At 36.4% G+C, this 19,432-nt stretch overlaps 1 protein-coding gene across 2 annotated transcripts in view; it reads right to left on the minus strand.

Moving 5' to 3' along the window:
• The window catches only part of LOC138710105 (uncharacterized), a 280,087-nt gene that overhangs the window by 202,074 nt on the left and 58,581 nt on the right, over nt 1-19,432 (minus strand). For both annotated transcript variants that reach the window (XM_069840736.1, XM_069840737.1), the window contains exon 2: nt 17,528-17,586. The gene's annotated coding sequence lies outside the window, so the exon portion shown is untranslated. The remainder of the gene's footprint in view (nt 1-17,527; nt 17,587-19,432) is intronic.

Raw genomic sequence — 19,432 nt, forward strand, 5'->3', positions numbered from 1 at the left:
CGATTATTGTATAGCTACATGAGCAAGACAAACAACCTAAGCTTCTGTTTTTGTGCGTATAAAGGTGTAACGGGATGAAGAAATCAATCAGAATAGTTGGCTTTGATGAAAGTATAAATGTTGTTTTACAGTCAAACAAAATCTGCATGGAAAACCCTGGAGTAAAACAATGGAAGCCAAATGGTGTACGATAATAATTGTTACCCGGAACTAGCAACAAGCTGACTTGTAAACTACACACTAGAGAGTTTTGAACATGTATGCTGAAACCATGGCCTTCTTCATAGACTATTTTTCTGAAAACCATGAAATTACGGTATAGCATTAAATTAAGAAGGCAGTGTCCTAATGCAGTTTAATTACGAGTTATCAGCTGTTATTTTTTGGAAATTCGAATTCTTTGTTTGTAAACAGTTTTCCAGTAAACAGCTCAAGAAACTTAATTCTCAGGTTTATGAACTGAATGGTAATTTCCTGAGACACTAGGAAAGAAACGTAGAAAGATGTAGAATTGTAAAAGATGTTCGAAAGATATCTATGAAAATTACGTTTGGCTATCAACAATCGAAATAAATGTGGAAAAGGTAAGAGCCTGAAATATTACAATATTAAAAAATGTAACGCAGGTACCAACAATGTCAATGTTCCAAGTTAACGTGTTCTTCTACACTGAACTCACATTTTATTTCCAAAGCATCATCAGATTTCATAACCCCCAATTGTTAATGAGGTATCCATGTTTGTTTAGTATACAAGTCAACAATCAAGCAAACATTTTCGTTTACTAGCTACTATGGACTTGATTGCTATTTACTATGTAGCTTTGGATCGTAACTTCTGATGTCACATCCGGCTATTTAGTCAACAATCCAGTTCACTTCAGCTGAAAATGTAGCTTAGAGACACGGCCTTAATATGTACTGGATAATGCAAGCCATCACTGGAGCAGCGTATTATAAATATAGCTAGCCTACAGCAGGGAAGTTCAGTAGAGCCCGGACGAGAAGTTATGGCACCGGCGCGAGGGACGCATTTTAGTTCGTTTGCTTGGACTCGCCCTCACACTCAACTGGAGGGGTGTTGGGTTAGTTGGTTACTAGCATTCCGAGTGTTCAGATCGTTCTGCTACTACCGCTATTGCTAATACTGAAAACATTGTCCTTCTGAGCGCCCTCATTATGGCATTGTCTAAGGTGTGAAATCATAGAGTAGTTCATAGTCAAGGACATGAAATAGCATACAATGTATGGAAATTCATGTCAGAAGAGGCTGTAAATGAAATACCAATTCCATTGAAAAGCGTGTGTGCAAGAGTACTGGCTGCCACTGGTATTTCAAAGCGAACCTTGGCAAGAATCAGGAAAGAAGGGAAAAATATTGAGGCAGGAACAGCAGATTCTTTCTCCAGTCCGGGAAAATCACAGCCGAAGAAGAAGATTGTTGCAGCTGTAGACAGTTTTGATGAGGAAGTCATAAGAAGACTCATCTATAATTTCTACGCTACGCATAAGCAGAGGCCGACTCAGCAATCGCTTCTTCCAAGAATGGATATCAGTGTATGATTATGTGAAGAAAGTAGAGAACAATTACATTGAAAGTGAGCACGTGATGGACAATATTTTGAGAACATTTCCATAAACTTAGGGACATCTGATTCCAGCACAGATCAGTCGTCTGATTCGGACGGAGAATAAGAATATAAAGATGGAATAGCGGGCGTAATTCCATTAGGTACCTTCGGACTGTTGAGTAGGGAAGTGGTGATACTAAGGTAAGACGAATGTTTTTGGAAAGAGGTGAAACGGATATGCCTGCCGCTCTGAGCTTGAGAACCGTAACCCTAACAACCCCCACTCCTCTACCCTGCTGGCCGGCAATTTAAAACTTCGCGCATGTTGGTGCCATAACATCTCGTCTCAGCTCTAGAAGTGAATTTATTTCAACGCTTTTCTTTGGTAACTACATCAGATAAATAATAGATTCTACACAGAGCCTTATTGCCACTTATAAGGTTCCAACCTGCCTTCGGATAGTTGACTGAACAACGTCAATGAACTACAACAAATTGGGGAAGACTATGGCATTTAGAAATACGATTGACAAAACCAATTAAATTGCTTTTCAAGGAACTTCATCCATTAACAAAAAGATTATAGGCCTACCTGGAAATAAAACATACAAGTAATAGTACATTTAAATCCTTTAGTTGTAAATTATCTCACTGAGCAGAGAAAATATAGACAGCGAAACAGATAGTTTTATGGAATCCCGAAAAAAAAAAAAGTATAACACTGAAGAAAAGACGAAGAAAGAGGGAATTATTATGAAGCGTTATAAAAGAATGTGGCAATTCCCGGAAATCTATATGGTAGTAAGATAGTGGAACTTGGATAATGAAAAATAGAAAATGACGTGAGATTCTTGACATCTGTCCAGCAAATTAAAAGAGAAGACAGAATAAATACGATAAAACTTGTAAGTTAACAACGTTATTGGTAGCGTAGACGTACATAAACAAATATAGTTGGCCCACATACAACGTGTCAACGTAAGAGAGAGAACAAACTGTCTATGAAAATGTTGATTTACAAACGAAGAGGACGTAGAAATGCAGGAAGGTCAGATAAAATAGCATGGCCAAATAGGGCTAGGGCTCATTACGTGAAGGAGAAGAGGATGTAAGTGGGCAGAGGAGGAGGTATTCTGCTCTTTGATGCCGGTACAACTGACTATTTCAAATATAAAATCTTTCCAATCAATACTTGAGAGGAGACAGCCTCTCTTTCAGTGGATGGTCATAACCAGACGTCGGAATCTGATGCATCGTGTTGTCGACATTGCTGGAATGCTGCTGTGGTGATTGATATCGGCGATTCAGATCTTCAATTAATTCTAAACATATAATGAACTGAGACGCGCGGTTGTGCTAATACACCAGACTCCGAAGCGCTGCCAGTTTTATCAGATTTTAAAACCAAAGAGTGAGCAACGTTTTTTACAAGCCTATACTACGAACACTTCCCACGGTCTCGCTTGCGAAGGGAACAAGGCTTCAGAGTTCTATGCTTGTGTGTAGGTACAGCCATTTTTTATAAACCGTGTAACGGATTTTGTTCGTAAAAGAATCAATTCTTCTGTCGTTACGTTATTTACGTAAATTATAGCTTAACAGCTAATTTTCACTTACTTCGTAATGTTATTTCTTTAAATAACACGAAATAGCCATATGTTTTAAATTTATCGTAACTCTTTCACATAGCGTGAAATAGAACATTCGGCTCTAGACTGTATGGTCCCAAAAATTATACCTTAGGAAATTAATCATTGTTGATATATTATCTTATCTTAAGGAAAGACTATGACTGAAAACAGATCAACATGACTAATTCGAAAACGTTTAAAATATAAAAATGAGAAAAATTGCCAACAGTATTTTTTTCTCTGCAATACCCATCATCGACATGACAGCTATTACTACAGATGGCTAGTTTTCCAAACCAAATAAGCCTACGGCCTGCCAGCTGATAGAAGCAAACATTTTATCCTTCAGGTTCTTCCAGATCAGAATATCGCGAAATTTTTGTTTTAGCACGAATTTATTCGAAATTAGTGCTTTCAAGAGAAATGTTGATTTCTTTTTTACATTGTAATATGAAGTTTCCGAAGATTAATACTTATGAAGGCCTACAACATTTTGAAATTCATATTCAAACACTATTACAATACAGAATTTTAAATGTAATAGTCAAACCGGATTTCGAGGGACTTTATTTTTAAATATAAAGTAGAAATAGCGGTTCTTACACACAGGATGGCAGACTGTTAGGTACACAAATTCCTCCCCTCAACATGTAAGTGCCGATAGAAAACTGTAACCATTATTAAAATACAGAAACACCTTAAGATTCCCTTCAGTGTATAGGCCTGGGGTCAGCGCGACGTCGAGCCTCCACCAAGACAACACAGAACACCAGATGACAAAGAACAAATATCTATTCACTAAATAGGTGAAGGGGGCACGAACCCAAGACCCCTGAGCCCTGAGCTCCTATCATGGACAGGGTTCTTTCAAGCTACGACACGGGTTACATTACCCCGGAGCAATCTATGCTAAAGACTTTATCGTCCTTTAAAATCCATCACCCTTGTCTGTTTGAACTGCAAACACCGGATATAACGTTTGGTTTATTCGTCCCTGAATCGCATCATTCTAGGGGCTGTACAATTTAAGGGGTTAGGTACAGGTTGTAGTAGTAAAATTTTCAGAAATATTCAAAATGTTTTTCCTCCATTCCTGTATCTTGTATAATAATGAAAATTGGTATGTGTAAAACACTGACTTTCTGCTATCTGAAAAAAAATATTTTTACGATTTAAAAAAAATCATTTATATCTTTTTTCTTTCAAATTTAAAAAAATCATTTATATCTTTTTTTCTTTCAAAATTAAAAAAGGTGGCAGTTCACTGTGCAGTGACGAAGCGTTTCACTCATAACTCATAAACGTGTTAAGTTTATCATGTTCTCTCTCTTCCATTTCATTGCTGAAGCTCATGTTTACAACATCATACTATTTCAACTACAGTCCTTAATAAATATATATTTTTTATTTTGTGTTAGAAGAAAATTCTGATATTTGACCTTTTTTAAAATGAATTTATTTTTATCAGACAATCTATCAAAGGTGGAGAAGTGATCTTGCACCATATTGTAGATGCATAAATAGACACAAAAATTTAATCACAGAATGTTGGATAGTTCTTGAGTTATGTGGGAGTTATGTACATTTTCAAAGAGAATTAGTCTACTCATTTCTGCGAGAATGTTTCACGTACTCATAATATATGCTACAACGAGGAAGTCTGAAACAATGGACACCAAAGTCATATTATATTGTCTATTGGATATAAATACGAAAAGAATGAACTATTTCAGGTGATAAAGGGTGTTGGTGGAATGAAAGAGGCAAACGGGAGTGCCCCAAGAAAACCCTTTGCAACGCCTGCTTTGTCTACCATAAATTCCGTCGCGACCTCGTCGGGGCTCGAACTCCGGTCGTCGGCTGGAACGGAAGTGCGTTGCGCTGAACCACGGACTCGGCGCCTCAGCGGCTGAGTTTCCGAAGAAAGAGGCCGAAACAGTAAGAGAACCAAGAAGAAAAAAGAGATGGAGCATGGAGAAGAGAAGTAAGAGCAGAGCTGGACTTGCGTCGCTTTTACACTGGAGCCGCGAAGTGAAAGCAGGTTCAAGGTCACCCACGCAGACTCCAGCGTTCCACCGAGTCGTGTGAATTAATTACAGAGAGGAAAAGGCATGCGATCGTATTTACAAAAAGTGTAATAGACAGATATTGGTGTACGTTACAGTTACTCCATATGAGGTGCTAATGAAAATCACTGTTATTACTGACGACAACTCCTCTGTAAAGGGCAATCCATTTTGGTTATGGCCATGTTTCCCTTCCACAACAAACGTGACCGCGAGATAAAAGTGACTGGGTTCATGCAGGTATCATTTGCATATAATGTATCTTGGCGAGTTCACGTGGCTTACTGGAACTTACATGAGTGAGTTCACGTGATTCGATCACGTGGGCTGGATGCCATTCTCTCCATTCTTTCAGCTTTTGTTGTTTTTTTTTTTTTTTTTGTTCGACATAACGGGCTTGTTATAATGAAGCTATCTCACTGGAATTCTTTTATAGCAGTTTCAGTTTTCATTAAGATGTATTTTGCGGTCAAAACCCACTGACATCTGACTGGCAATGCATACTCGTATTTTATCCCTTTAACTAACGTATTAACATTTACAAAAAAAAAATTATATGGTAAAAATCATAGAAAAATAAATGACGTGACGTCCTTGGTAATCAAGCCATGGTTCGGTATTCAAACTTAACAGAGGACAGAGAGAATGGAAATCCTAAGCATTGCCTTCTTCTTCTTCTTTTCTTCTTCTTCTTCTTTTATATAGGTCGTAACCTGTTTTTCTTAACGCTTTATCCTGGAGATTCACTAGATGTTGATTGCAGACCATCTTTCCATCTTCGTTCGGCCTTCCTATACCTCTTCTTCCTAGGGGTTTCATGTCCCTGGCTATTTTTGCTATTCTATCGTCCCTCATTCTTGTAACGTGATTATTCCATTCCTTTTTTCTTCCTTTCACTAATTTATTAATGTCTATTATTTCACACTGGTCTCTTACTTCCTTATTTCTCACCCTATCTCTTCTCGTCTTCCCTGTTATCGATCTTAATGTGTTCATTTCTACTGTTATATATAGCTGATTTATTTATTTTTTTTTTGTGGTGGCTCGTGTTTCGGCTCCATAGGTCAATATCGGTCTTACCATTGTTTTATATATTTTAACTTTTCCTTCTATACTTAGATACTTATTTTTCCATGTTACATCCCTTAAGTAACCTGATACTCGAGATCCTTTCATGACCTGCTCTCTAGCCTCTTTATACGTTTGCCGATCACTAGATATATTAACTCCTAAGTATTGGAACTCCATTACTTGTTCAATAATATAATTGTCCCTTCTATTTCCAGCTTACATCTTAACGGCTCCTTGGATATAACCATAGTTTTAGTTTTCTCTGTTGAAACTACCATATTGTATAATTTAGATGTCACCACAAATTGCATTGCTTTCCATGAAAGAAAATTAAAGCAGGAATTTAGATTTTTAGAAACATAACATGGTGACACACATTATAATCAACAAGCCGGTAGCCTTTATCACTCTACTTGCGCACTACTAGGATATGATATTCCCATCCTGAGTCCTCAAATAATATAATTTTTGCATCATTATAAATAAAGAGATTTGAAATGCCGAGAAGATTATTAATTATGTAACTTCGACATCGGTACTCACATTGACAAATAAAATTGTAAACAGGCAACAACAAAAGGCCATTATCATAGATCCAACTATACGCATGGAGAGAGATCTAAACCAAGCTCATCAGGTTGATCATGAAAAGAGGGTCATTTATGAACCTTGTATTCCCTGCCTTAGTGCCAAGTATAACATCCCTCTCTTCAATTGGTCAGTGACAGGTTTATTTTTTGGTGCTCGGAGTTCTTTACCAAAATTTACATATCATTTTTTAAAACAATTATAAATATCATCTTTTGAAATTCAAAAAATCATCTCGCAAATTCTTAAACATTCCCTGCAGATTATACAGTTTCATTTATATCACTCAGAAGGCCTTAATTAAGGATATGCTAATTTTAAATAAAATCTTATATTTATAAGTATAATTTTATAGTCATCTTCTAAGATTTTATTTTATAATTGATAATCAATGGTGCTTAATTATTACATTTTATTTTTATAACAATATTCATATTTAATTGATTATATTTGTTTGCTATTAATTTCCGGATTCTCGTGGTCATCCTTAATTAAGGCCGGACGAGTTTCTCTCTCTCTCTTTTAATATGCGCAATTAATAAAATTATGTTTATATGTTTCAACGTGTGCTTTACTTTACCGCACTAGTGTGGTAAAGCAACTCATTACTACAGACGTGGACAAATTATTAGCAAAATTGAAGATTTTTATTATATATTTTTACAAAATATGATTCTTCAATTTAGACTACAGTTAACATTTTTGTGTATTTCCAAATTATTAGCAAAATTGAAGATTTGTATTGTATTTTTTAGAAAATTTAACTCTTCAATTTGGACTATATTTGATATTTTTGCATATTTACAAATTATTAGCAAAACTGAAGGTTTTCATTATATATTTTTACAAAATTCGATTCTTCAATTTGGAATACAGTTGACATTTTGGATATTTCCAAATTATTAGCAAAACTGAAGATTTTTATTTTATAGTTTTACAAAATTTGACCTTCAATTTAGACTGTAGTTGACATTTTTGCTAATTTACAAATTATTAACAAAATTGAAGATTTTTATTATATATTTTTACAAAATTAAGCTCTTCAATTTAAACTACAGTTTACATTTTTGCATATTTCTGTCTACTTTAATGATATAAATATGCAAAATTGTCAATTGTAGTCTAAACTGAAAAGTCAAATTTTGTAAACAGAGTTATCATAAAAATCGTCAATTTTGTTAATAATTTGTCCACGTCTGTACATTACATTTTTATAAATCTTATAAACTTTGACATTCCGTAACAAAAGCAGATGAAAAACACTGATCATTTCGTGATTTGTGTACAGTACGTCCATGTCAGATATCTCTGTTCTGGTCCTCGTGTGAATCGTGCTGTAACAGCATTCTTTACTGCTTCAGTAGATGTCTCTACTATTACCGACATTCCTACTGCGGCACTTAGGTGCAACTATGAAATTTCAAATTGTGAAACTGTGATTTATTGCTAGATTAAATGTAAATACTCCGCGAAAATCTCCCACAAATGCATTTCCTTTCAACCACAAATTAACAGAACACGAACCCGGTCTTCAGCGAGAAAACTTATACAATGTAGTGTGCAAAAAGTTGTTTATAAGTAGTCAATTTATCTTTAATATTTTTCGCAAAGCTTCTTCATAGTTGAGCCGAAGATTGTTTACTCATTAATATAATTATGAAGCTTATTTCACGGCAATCGGGTCCACACAAAATAACAATGCAGATAATTCTCATAATATGCCGCGCCCCGCGATGGGGTGAGGGCCCCTGTCACGCCCACAATCCTCACGTGTTGCGTCCACCCGGCACGGAAGCAGGAATACTCGGTTCGAGGCCACACGTGCGCGCGTTGTCTCACACGTGAGAGCGGTCCTTGTCTCTGGGAGGGGTTCTTTGTTTACGCACTCTAAACTGAACATTCATTCCGATGGACTTACTCAGTACTTGGACAAGCGAATCGAAGCGGTCGGAGGTCGCCGTTCAATGCCACGGGTCACATATTAATCTCGCGAAAGTCAAGGTTTTGGGCTCATGTTCTCCAGACGTCTCTGGGGGACTTGTCCGTGATAGCTAACTTATGTGTTGTTGAGAACAAAGCATATAGCATTCTTGCTCTATTTTGTCACACTGTATTTCTATAGCTAGACGATAATGAAAATAACAATGATGTCATATTATTGCGGATTCTCTTCTACCGCAAAAATCTTTAATAATTATGCCGAAAAAAACATTAAAGCTTTCCTTCTTCCTTCCCCTCTTCAGACGTTCCCAAAGCTTTACCAGGTTCCGGCATCAATAACATTACTGTCAGAAATTTAAAATGGGTATTGGAAATGTTCGTAAATCCCGAAAAGACAAAGTATATGATTATGTCTCGTGACCAGAATATTGTACGAAATGGAAATATAAAAATTGAAGATTTATCCTTCGAAGAGGTGGAAAAATTCAAATATCTTGGAGCAACAGTAACAAATATAAATGACACTCGGCAGGAAATTAAACGCAGAATAAATATGGGAAATGCCTGTTATTATTCGGTTGAGAAGCTCTTATCATCCAGTCTGCTGTCCAAAAATCTGAAAGTTAGAATTTATAAAACAGTTATATTAGGGCTTACCGGTTGTTCTGTATGGTTGTGAAACTTGGACTCTCACTCTGAGAGAGGAACATAGGTTAAGGGTGTTTGAGAATAAGGTGCTTAGGAAAATATTTGGGGCTAAGCGGGATGACGTTACAGGAGAATGGATAAAGTTACACAAAACAGAACTGCACGCATTGTATTCTTCACCTGACATAATTAGGAACATTAAATCCAGACATTTGAAATGGGCAGAGCATGTAGCACGTATGGTGAATTCAGAAATGCATATAGAGTGTTAATTGGGAGACCGGAGGGAAAAAGACCTTTAGGGAGGCCGAGACGTAGATGGGAAGATAATATTAAAATGGATTTGAGGGAGGTGGGGTATGATGATAGACTGGATTAATCTTGCACAGGATAGGGACCGCTGGCGGGCTTATGTGAGGGCGGCAATGAACCTTCGGGTTCCTTAAAAGCCATTTGTAAGTAAGTAAGTATTGTAAATGTTCGTCCCACGCCGTAGCGTCGTGGTCTAAGGCATCCTGCCTAGGACTCGCGTTGCGGAATACGCGCTGGTTCGAGTCCTCATGGGGGAAGAAATTTACTCATGAAATTTCGGCCAGTGTATGGGACCGGTGCCCACCCAGCATCGTGATGCACTTGGGGAGCTACGATGGGTAGCGAATACCAGCTATAACGGCTGGGGGGATCCTCCATTCTGGTTGGATGATCGTCCAGCTCTGCTTCGGCATGTGGGGGTGAGGCCAGCAGCCGGCTGGTCGGTCTAGGCCCTTCACGGGCTGTAGCGCCACGGATTATTATATTGGGAATGTTCAAAAGATTCTTGGATGGGACGTTTTTCAATTACCTACTAATGAAATCTAAGACACACGAAGTTTCGAATATTGCCACTGCTTTCACATTCTATCATAAGGGAGATATGTTACCCGTTATTCCAACAGGAAACTGCGCTGTGGAAATGTATTGTTTTGAAGCAGTTTTCTCTTACTTCGGGATTTGAATTAGTCGGATATTGCCGTGAAGGTGACGTCGAACTGGTGAAACTGAGAAAGATACCATATTATTTCCTATGAGAATGTGATTCCAGGGTTATAATGGCATTGAACAGGTTTCTAGCAAAGGACTCGATTGGAAGTAATTCTTTGCAAAGAACGATCTTGTGAATTTTCAGTGTTTACCATACTGAAAAAATGGTCACGGCGGAGGGTACGAAATCTGAGGCATTGCAAGTGGAGATTTGAATGCCGTTCGAGAGCAACATACATCAGGTGTTAGACCTGAAAAGAACAGACTTGATTTCGCGGGTGGGATAATTTTGTTTGTCATTGTGTTGTAAATTATCAAGATTTGTTACTAAATGTCTGAAGCAGCTTCAGAAAGTGACAGAAGTATGATATCAAGCAATTACGACTTTTGTGGCTGCAGGACTCAACGCGTTTTGACCGCTAAGAGCCAGCGTATGTATAGGAAAAATCGTTCAAGATCAAAGGCAGGGCGGATAAGAGACAGCGTGTGTGTCACACAGAATGAAGATACATCTAAACTGAATTTAGAAACAGTCACAAAGTAATAAGAAAACTGTTTCATATTTGAGGGCTGTTCGCTTCGACACAATTTAATTCTTCGTTGTTTGCGTAATTTTTTTGTCAATTTATCGCTTTAATTTGCGTGGTAGAAATTTCCGTGATGTTGTAACTTGCACTGAGCCTGAGAGCCCCAGAAGTGATTATGTTCTATTACACTGCAAGTACTACACAATGATTTATCCTTCATATCGGCGTATTATCACAATCTACTATATACAGTCACGAAGCTTGAGTTTTGAGGGTGCTAGAAACAATAGACTGTGACGGTACTACTTTGCATTTCCTGTAATGAGGCGATATTAGTGATCCTAGTGGTGAGCAACTATCTAATGTTTGCATATTTACTACGTATTGAGCTTCGCGACTGTATATGCTAGACTGTGGTGTTATTCTACCAAATACCGTTTCCTGCCTGTCCCCTTCTATCTTGTGGTGCAGAGATTTACATACTCAATCTATCTTATACTAACACATGGTGAGACGTGCGTAAAGTGTGATCAGCACGACGCCAGATTCTCACACAAGACCTGAAACACACGCCTTAGGCGTTACGCATACATAGCTAGTGAAATAGTCTTATAATATACTTACGTAGCTCCTAAAATAAATATATTTGTACCACAACAACAACGCCATAAGAACTAAATACGAAACGATTCACAATTTCGGTTGCACTGAGCCGCTTGTGCCCCTATACCGCCATATATAACTGATTTTGTGTTCAAGTATAAATAGACAGCAAATATTTCAAAGCAAACAGTAGTTATTTTTCTGGAGTATATTATGAAATCTGCGATGAGCAAATCGGCAACTCCTCAATTTCCAAGTTTAGAACAAGAAGTAATTCGGTTTACGCAGCCACAATCGCTTCGTGGCGTTAAAACACGTTAACTACCATGTTACTTTTTTCATTCATTCATTTATTTAATACTTTACACTTGAGTTACATTAGGCATGCAACCCGAAAGAGCAGAAGCTCGTGCTCGGGCGCAGTTCAGATCAGTTATACAAAATATATCACAAAATTAAGAGAGTTCATTGAGCACAATAACATTAATAAATGGTAAAATAATACAGAATGTAATGATAGGGTCTATATACAAATAGAAAATACAGAAGTACATGAATATTAGAGTATCAATTTTTAACTCAATTAGCTTAAACAATTAATCTGATTTGTTTCTTAAATCTATGTGTGTTAAGTGTACTTAGCTCAGGGTAAGCTCTAATTAATGCATTATATATTTTTGGTCCAAAATTTCTGCTAAGTTTTAATCCAGCAGTTGTGTGGCATTTGGGAGTATTTAGAAAGAAACTGTAGTTTTGTCTCGTATGGTATTCATGAGGATCAAATTTAAATTTATTGTGGTTTTTATGGAAGTAAATCAGCAATGTTTGGTTATAAATTTGTTCAAGATTTGATACACCAAATTCCTGAAAAATTAATTTTGTTGGGTAATCAGAAGGTTTATATAGACAAATTTTGATAATTCTTTTTTGGAGCAAATTTAAAGGATGGAGAGTCGATTTTGCCATTCCTTCCCAACCTAATATACCATACTGAATTATTAATTGAAACAGAGCTAAGTACACAGTACGCAGAATATAAACAGGTAAATAAAAGCGTAGAATGGAAAATTTGTGGATTGTTTTACGCACTCTGTTACACAGGAAGGAGACATGCTTGTCCCATTTTAAATGTTGGTCAATAATAATGCCTAAATATTTAACTTGTGAGGATATACTCAAAGCGTTACATGAGCAAGTAGGTAGGTTACAATCAAGCATGGTTAAATTGGAAGCTAGCGAAACATCAACTAGAATGGAAGTACCATCACTTAGAAAACTATTAATTTCTGACAAATATTGCTTCTTACTTCTACACAGTTAAATGTCAACAACAATATCGCTTAGGGGCCTAGCCAGCTTACAGCGTTACCAAGGTTACACGTAGACAAAGTTAATTACTCTCTTCCCGCCAATATTTCTGTACAAGTTTCAAGCCGAACCGATGTTTGTGTCTAAGATCTCCACCACGCTGACCGTGTTTCCTCAAACGAAAAGCTAGAAGGTTTAGATAAGAGAGTTTTCAATCACATTAACATCTCTGTAACTTGTAAATGAAGTGCAGAGCTCTCAGTTTTTGTTCATAATTTTTAAGTGTTGGTTTACATTATAGGATTCTTTCTTGCTAATCATACAAACTTCTAGGGACCGTAGAGAGAGCGAAAAAAACACTTAAGGCTGGTTCACAATAAACCGGAAACGAGAATTGGAACGAAAACGAAAACGGTAAAATTGTTAAAATGTGTACATTTAAATGTGAGCATTCACAATTAACGAAAAGCTTGCTGGAGCCCGGGATCGGGAACGGAGAGTTGGCCAAGTTTCAACTCTGGCGTTCACGTTTCCGATCACAGCCCACTAGATTCATTCTATTGCCATCTAAAAGCTATTTTGTCGTCGTATATTTTGTAGCAAGAAGACCGTGACATAACCTATGCATTATTTTGTTCTGTGCTGTGCATCATGGAGCAAGTTTTATTTGATGAGATTCTAATATTGAGTGTTGAGGAAAATCCTCACGTTTACGATAAGCGGCGCGCCTCGTATAAAGATGAGAAAATGAAGGAGAATACGTGGCTTTCAATAGCTGCATCTTTCAACACCGATCATAAGTGAATCATATTTTATTACTGTATTGGTTGTATTACACACTACATATTCATGCTTCAATTCAATAACTACTGTTGTGTTCATTTTTGTTCTATTACAAATGTTTCTTCTCTAATTATTTTACGTTATGGTAGACTTAAAATAGGTTGTGATAATAAAGATGCATGGACATATTTATAATACCGTACCTAATGAAATGTTTCAGTTGAAATTTCGAAGTTGGTTGACCTGTGTTTATGTTGGCTGCCTTGTACTCATGAGAGAACTCCATTGGTAAATTATACACAAATAACATCAGAATGCGTAATATCGACTTTACATATCGTTATTGACATACATATCGATATGCATAGTCGTCTACGTTCTCGGTTTATTGTGAATAAAAAATTTTCATATTCACGTCCTCTGCTTCTCGTTTTCATTCTGGTTCTCGTTCCCGGTTTATTGTGAACCAGCCTTTACGCCTGGTAATGCCCGTGCTGAAAATTATGACGTAATATTTGTCATTTTAATGCCGGCAATCCCTCTTGCACCGCTAACAAGAAACTTCTAAATCTAGATTTCAGAAGAATTTCAAAACGCAAGTTTTGATGCACAACTTTTGTTTCTTAGAAATAATTAACATTTTGAGGGCCTATTACAGCATTTTAAGTGCGTATTTGATCATTTTATAAGCTTATTTTAGATATCTAGACAAACTTTTTTGTGCCCTGAATTCCAGGTCAAAACATTACCAATCATGAACACACTCCATCAATACAATAACAGGAAACAGGAAGACAGTGTGGGACCTCACTGGAATTCAAAATATGATGCAAGCCACATCGAAACTGGCCATTTAAAGTAAAATACCAACGTAGTTTAGCATTAATACAGTGAAGTATTTGTTTATATAAACAAATTAATACAGCAACTTCTCTCTCATCCGGACAGTAGGGTAGGCAATTATTATTGGTACGGTACGTATCTTCTTCCTCCCCGCCATGTAATTTTTTCCTCCCCATACTTGCAACCCCGTCGTGCTTCCAGTCAAGCACAGGTTGTGTGTGGAAGAAATTCACCATGCTTTCTAAGACATTTACTGATAAACGCTCGAAGTTCAGTTATTCTTTAAAAGACAAACTGGATATTTTGAAGCGGCTGGATGAAGGGGAAACTATTCCTGCTATCCCAAGAAGTACAATTCATGACTGGAAGCGTAATCGGGCTGCACTGGAAGAATATTGTGCATCCACGAGCTCTAATGACAAGCGCCGTGCATTGGAGCAGCCTAGTGTTTTCAAATACGATAAGGAACTGTTTCTATGGTTTCAAGAACAAAGAAGGAAAGGTGCTCCAATATCTGGCCCGATTCTGAAAGAGAAAGCGCTTGATATGCTTAAGAAACATGAAGGCGATAATTCTCTGCTAGTGATGGGTGGTTGTCAATGTGGAGGGAAAAGTATGGTGTTCGTCCGCTTGCAATTTGTGGAGAGAGGATGTCATCTGATACCGTTGCAGCTGAAGAATATAGAACTACATTCCGAGATTTGATGAGTAAACTAGAATTATTTCCCCAGCAGATATACAATTCTGACGAAACCGGTTTAAATATCTAAAGTCTACCGAAAAGAACATACCGTATATGTTTTATGGGACTCAAGCACTGCAATCTATTCTGCAGGATAATCTCATTTGCCAGTTTAGTTTTCATAAAGAAATAAGTTGTTATTGTATGCACAACAGATGCTATATATTGTGTGCAAGTATTCTTTATATTATAATTGGTTAACATGTAACGAAGTTCATTTTTCTTTTTGTAGAAATGCGTAGCCTAATTTTCTCGCAATTTATTTCCAGAAAATTCATGCGTTTTTATTTTTTAAGATGGAGAGCTTTAAGTTTATTCTGTTTGTGTCAGTGGCGTATACTGGTTAAAGGGTTTGCGCTACCGCTGACCCTATTATTACACAAAATATATCTAACAATTACTTTAATTTTAATTACTATGGTAAAACTAATAATACAAAATTATTACATTATGTTATATTATAAACTTTTTCTTTTGTAATTTCCTTGGGCTCCGCAAAATACGCCCCTGGACTTCGTGTATATAAAATGTTTAAGAATATACTGATTGTAACTACTATAATCGGTGGTTTAATTACTGTACTATTCAAATGTTCACAAATACTTTCTTATCAAATTTACCCGCATCAATATGCAGACGATGCAGGGATAGTTAACTATGTTCTGTGCCGTCCTACAGTGAGGCGTGGCCTGTGAAGTCACGTGAATGCCGGACGACGAAGCGGACGGACGACATAGCAACGGATCACAGAGAATTTACTGTAGTTCTATAGTGACAAAGATTATGTACAGTTATTCAAAATATAGCCCATCTGATATGAATTTGATATCAAATCCAGATACAAGCACTAGAAGGGCACAATGATACATGGACATGGTATTTGCATACAAATTCGTTAAAATGTGTAAAATACATTACGTGCTTTATCTATCATAGACCTATACTTAGCATTACCAGAAAACAAGTTGAATGCATAAGTCAATGAATATTAACCGATTATTTTATAATATGAATGAGTAGAAACATACAAACATACACTATCTAAATATAAACAAGTTAAAATAAAAGAGTCAAAGATAAAATAAAGAATATAAAAAATATAGGCCTATTCAAATATTCATTTTTTTCAATCAAATAATCCAAGTTTCACTAAAACTGGACATTATTCACATAATCAAACCACAGTCCACTATTATTCTATGACTAAATTTTCGTGACTACAGGAACAGCGAACTCGTTTAAAAACCTAGTAATGCAAATGATATTAAAAGAGTATGGTCATGACTTCTAAAAGCTATGTTTTACATAATATCGTATTAAACATTAATGAGAACGACGGGCGATTTGTACATATTCTACGTACTTACTTACTTACTGGCTTTTAAGGAACCTGGAGGTTCATTGCCGCCCTCACATAAGCCCGCCATTGGTCTCTATCCTGAGCAAGATTAATCCATTCTCTATCATCATATCCCATCTCCCTCAAATCCATTTTAATATTATCTTCCCATCTACGTCTCTGGCTCCCTAAAGGTCTTTTTCCCTCCGGCATCCCAACTAACACTCTATATGCATTTCTGGATTCGCCCATACGTGCTACATGCCCTGCCCATCTCAAACGTCTGGATTTAATGTTCCTAATTATGTCAGGTGAAGAATACAATGCGTGCAGCTCTGTGTTGTGTAACTTTCTCCATTCTCCTGTAACGTCATCCCTCTTAGCCCCAAATATTTTCCTAAGCACCTTATTCTCAAACACCCTTAACCTATGTTCCTCTCTTAAAGTGAGAGTCCATGTTTCACAACCATACAGAACAACCAGTAATATAACTGTTTTATAAATTCTAACTTTCAGATTTTTTGACAGCAGACTGGTTGACAAAAGCTACATATTCTACAGCTAAATATTTTTACGGTCTTAAAAAATTGCAATTACTTAAACCCATTTTCATACCGGAATCCAAATCTCAAGAAACATTCCAAATAACAGCTAAGAATGCGATCTATTTAAACACAATCATAATCTGAATGCGAGAGCAGTGTTTTAAAATTTCGTCATATTGTTTATTCCTCCAAAGCTACATACTTCGTCTACTGGTGCGACTAAAATATTGTAACTGCAGTCACAAGATTCTACGTCATGCTGCATTTTGTGACGAATGAAGCTTCTGAAGTAGCGTACTTACCAGGCGATGTGTGGATGCTTGTTGGAACACGTCTCTCAAAGGAAACCGTTTCTCACAAACTGAAAGCAAAATCAAAGAAAAATATATCAATTTGGTGAAAATCGCTACACATAAATTTGCACAATTTGTCTTCCTATGAAGACATCGATTCCTATAAACCAGTTTGTTTTGGGGGACAGTGACTTGGTAACAACAATTAATATTTCTCCGAATCAGTTCCAGTTTTTGGAGTTCCAGAGTGCCTACTGTCATTTCCACAATAAAGAATGTGATTGATGTGTTCATTCTGTTTTCAAAGCCTAATAACAAATGACGCATTGTACAGAGCTGATTATTCATGGATGCGGGGAAAAGTAAAGTCATTTTGTTCTCACGCTATCATTTTTAATCACATTTCTATTTCCATTTTTGTAAGTACTTGTATTTCATATAGAGCATTTACTTAGACAATTAATAGAAATTAATGGATGTCAGTTAGAAGGTAGCGGGCTCCATACTAGCTGAAATAAAGTATTTTTCTATTGTTCGATATTCTATTTCAAAATGTGGAAGAAATGTAAGGCATGAGTGATTTACTAGAGCTTATCATTTTATAAAGTGGCTAAAAGTCCCTGTAACTTCGTTCTCTGTCCCTGTATAAGTAAAGCTATTGCATTTTACTTTTATTTACCGTTTCTCGAGCTACGAAGATTCATCTTTTACGGTAAACAATATCATTTCTTATAAAAAAATAAATATAACATGGATGAAAACAACGCTATGGAAAAATTGAATGATGTCATTTGTTGGGTGCATATCGGCAACAAGGTTTTTCGTATTCAGAAAAATGATGTTTCCTGTATTGTTTTGAACCACAATATTATTTCTTGGATTGCTATAGGCCAGAGGGTTTCCACGGGTTGCGTAACTCCTACCTATCCTACGAGCAACCCCTAAGATCACATATTGTGTAACTTAACGTGCATCGTGCTGAATAATCGTTGATTACAGTAACTAAAATATCGTGCTGTAAGTACAGAGAGACGAAGAGAAAACTACAGCTGTTCTAGGTTCATAAAGTTTCACTTCAGCGTTTTCAAGTGACCTTTAAAATATTTAGTGTTTCATGGTTTCATTATTGTTGTACTAATGATGGTCAGTAGATTAAATATTAGATGAATAGTGTTGACGATATGTGTCAGAGGAAGAAGAATTGTTCACATGCATCTGAAATCTGATTAATGTAATATGTAGCTAATTGGCGATGTGTGCAATGGAAGAGGAAAGGAACTGACCACCCTACCCTATTATCTCCTGGCCTAGTTGCCTCATAAGTGGTGCCTTCTTGGTATCACTTGTGAGGTTCAGACCTGTCTTCGGACAGTTGACTAAGCAATTGTATGCCTGGTATTTATTGAATTGTGTTCAATCTCAAAAAAGAAAACTCAGCTCAAGACTTGCCGCTACTCCTAGGGACATCAGATGCTATCTGCTGGTTAGGGCCCTACTTTTAAGGGGAGAGGATGGTATTTTTTTTAACTTTTTTCCTATTTGGTGTAAAATATTAATTTTTTGTATGTAGAGAGCTCATAGCTGTAGCAACTCAACCAGATATAAATATTTTGAATAACATTATTTGGGGGTCCAAATTTGAAAAAAAAAAAAAAAAAAAACCTAATGCAGGATAGTACTAAAACCGATATATCTAAACCATTTTTTAAAGATACATTCAAACAGTTTTTGCAATGTATTTACAAAAACATGTTCTACAAACTGTCTGTAACAGAATTTTGATATTGGTCCCTACATTTGTAAAATAAATAATTAAAATTTAATAACAATTTTCTGATTTCCTTTCTCGCAAACAAACGGACGTATTTTTAAAATGAAATCAACTAATAAAATTCTGTTACAGAGAAAAGTTTC

The sequence above is a fragment of the Periplaneta americana genome, chromosome 12, assembly GCF_040183065.1.
Source record: "Periplaneta americana isolate PAMFEO1 chromosome 12, P.americana_PAMFEO1_priV1, whole genome shotgun sequence".
Lineage (NCBI taxonomy): Eukaryota > Metazoa > Arthropoda > Insecta > Blattodea > Blattidae > Periplaneta > Periplaneta americana.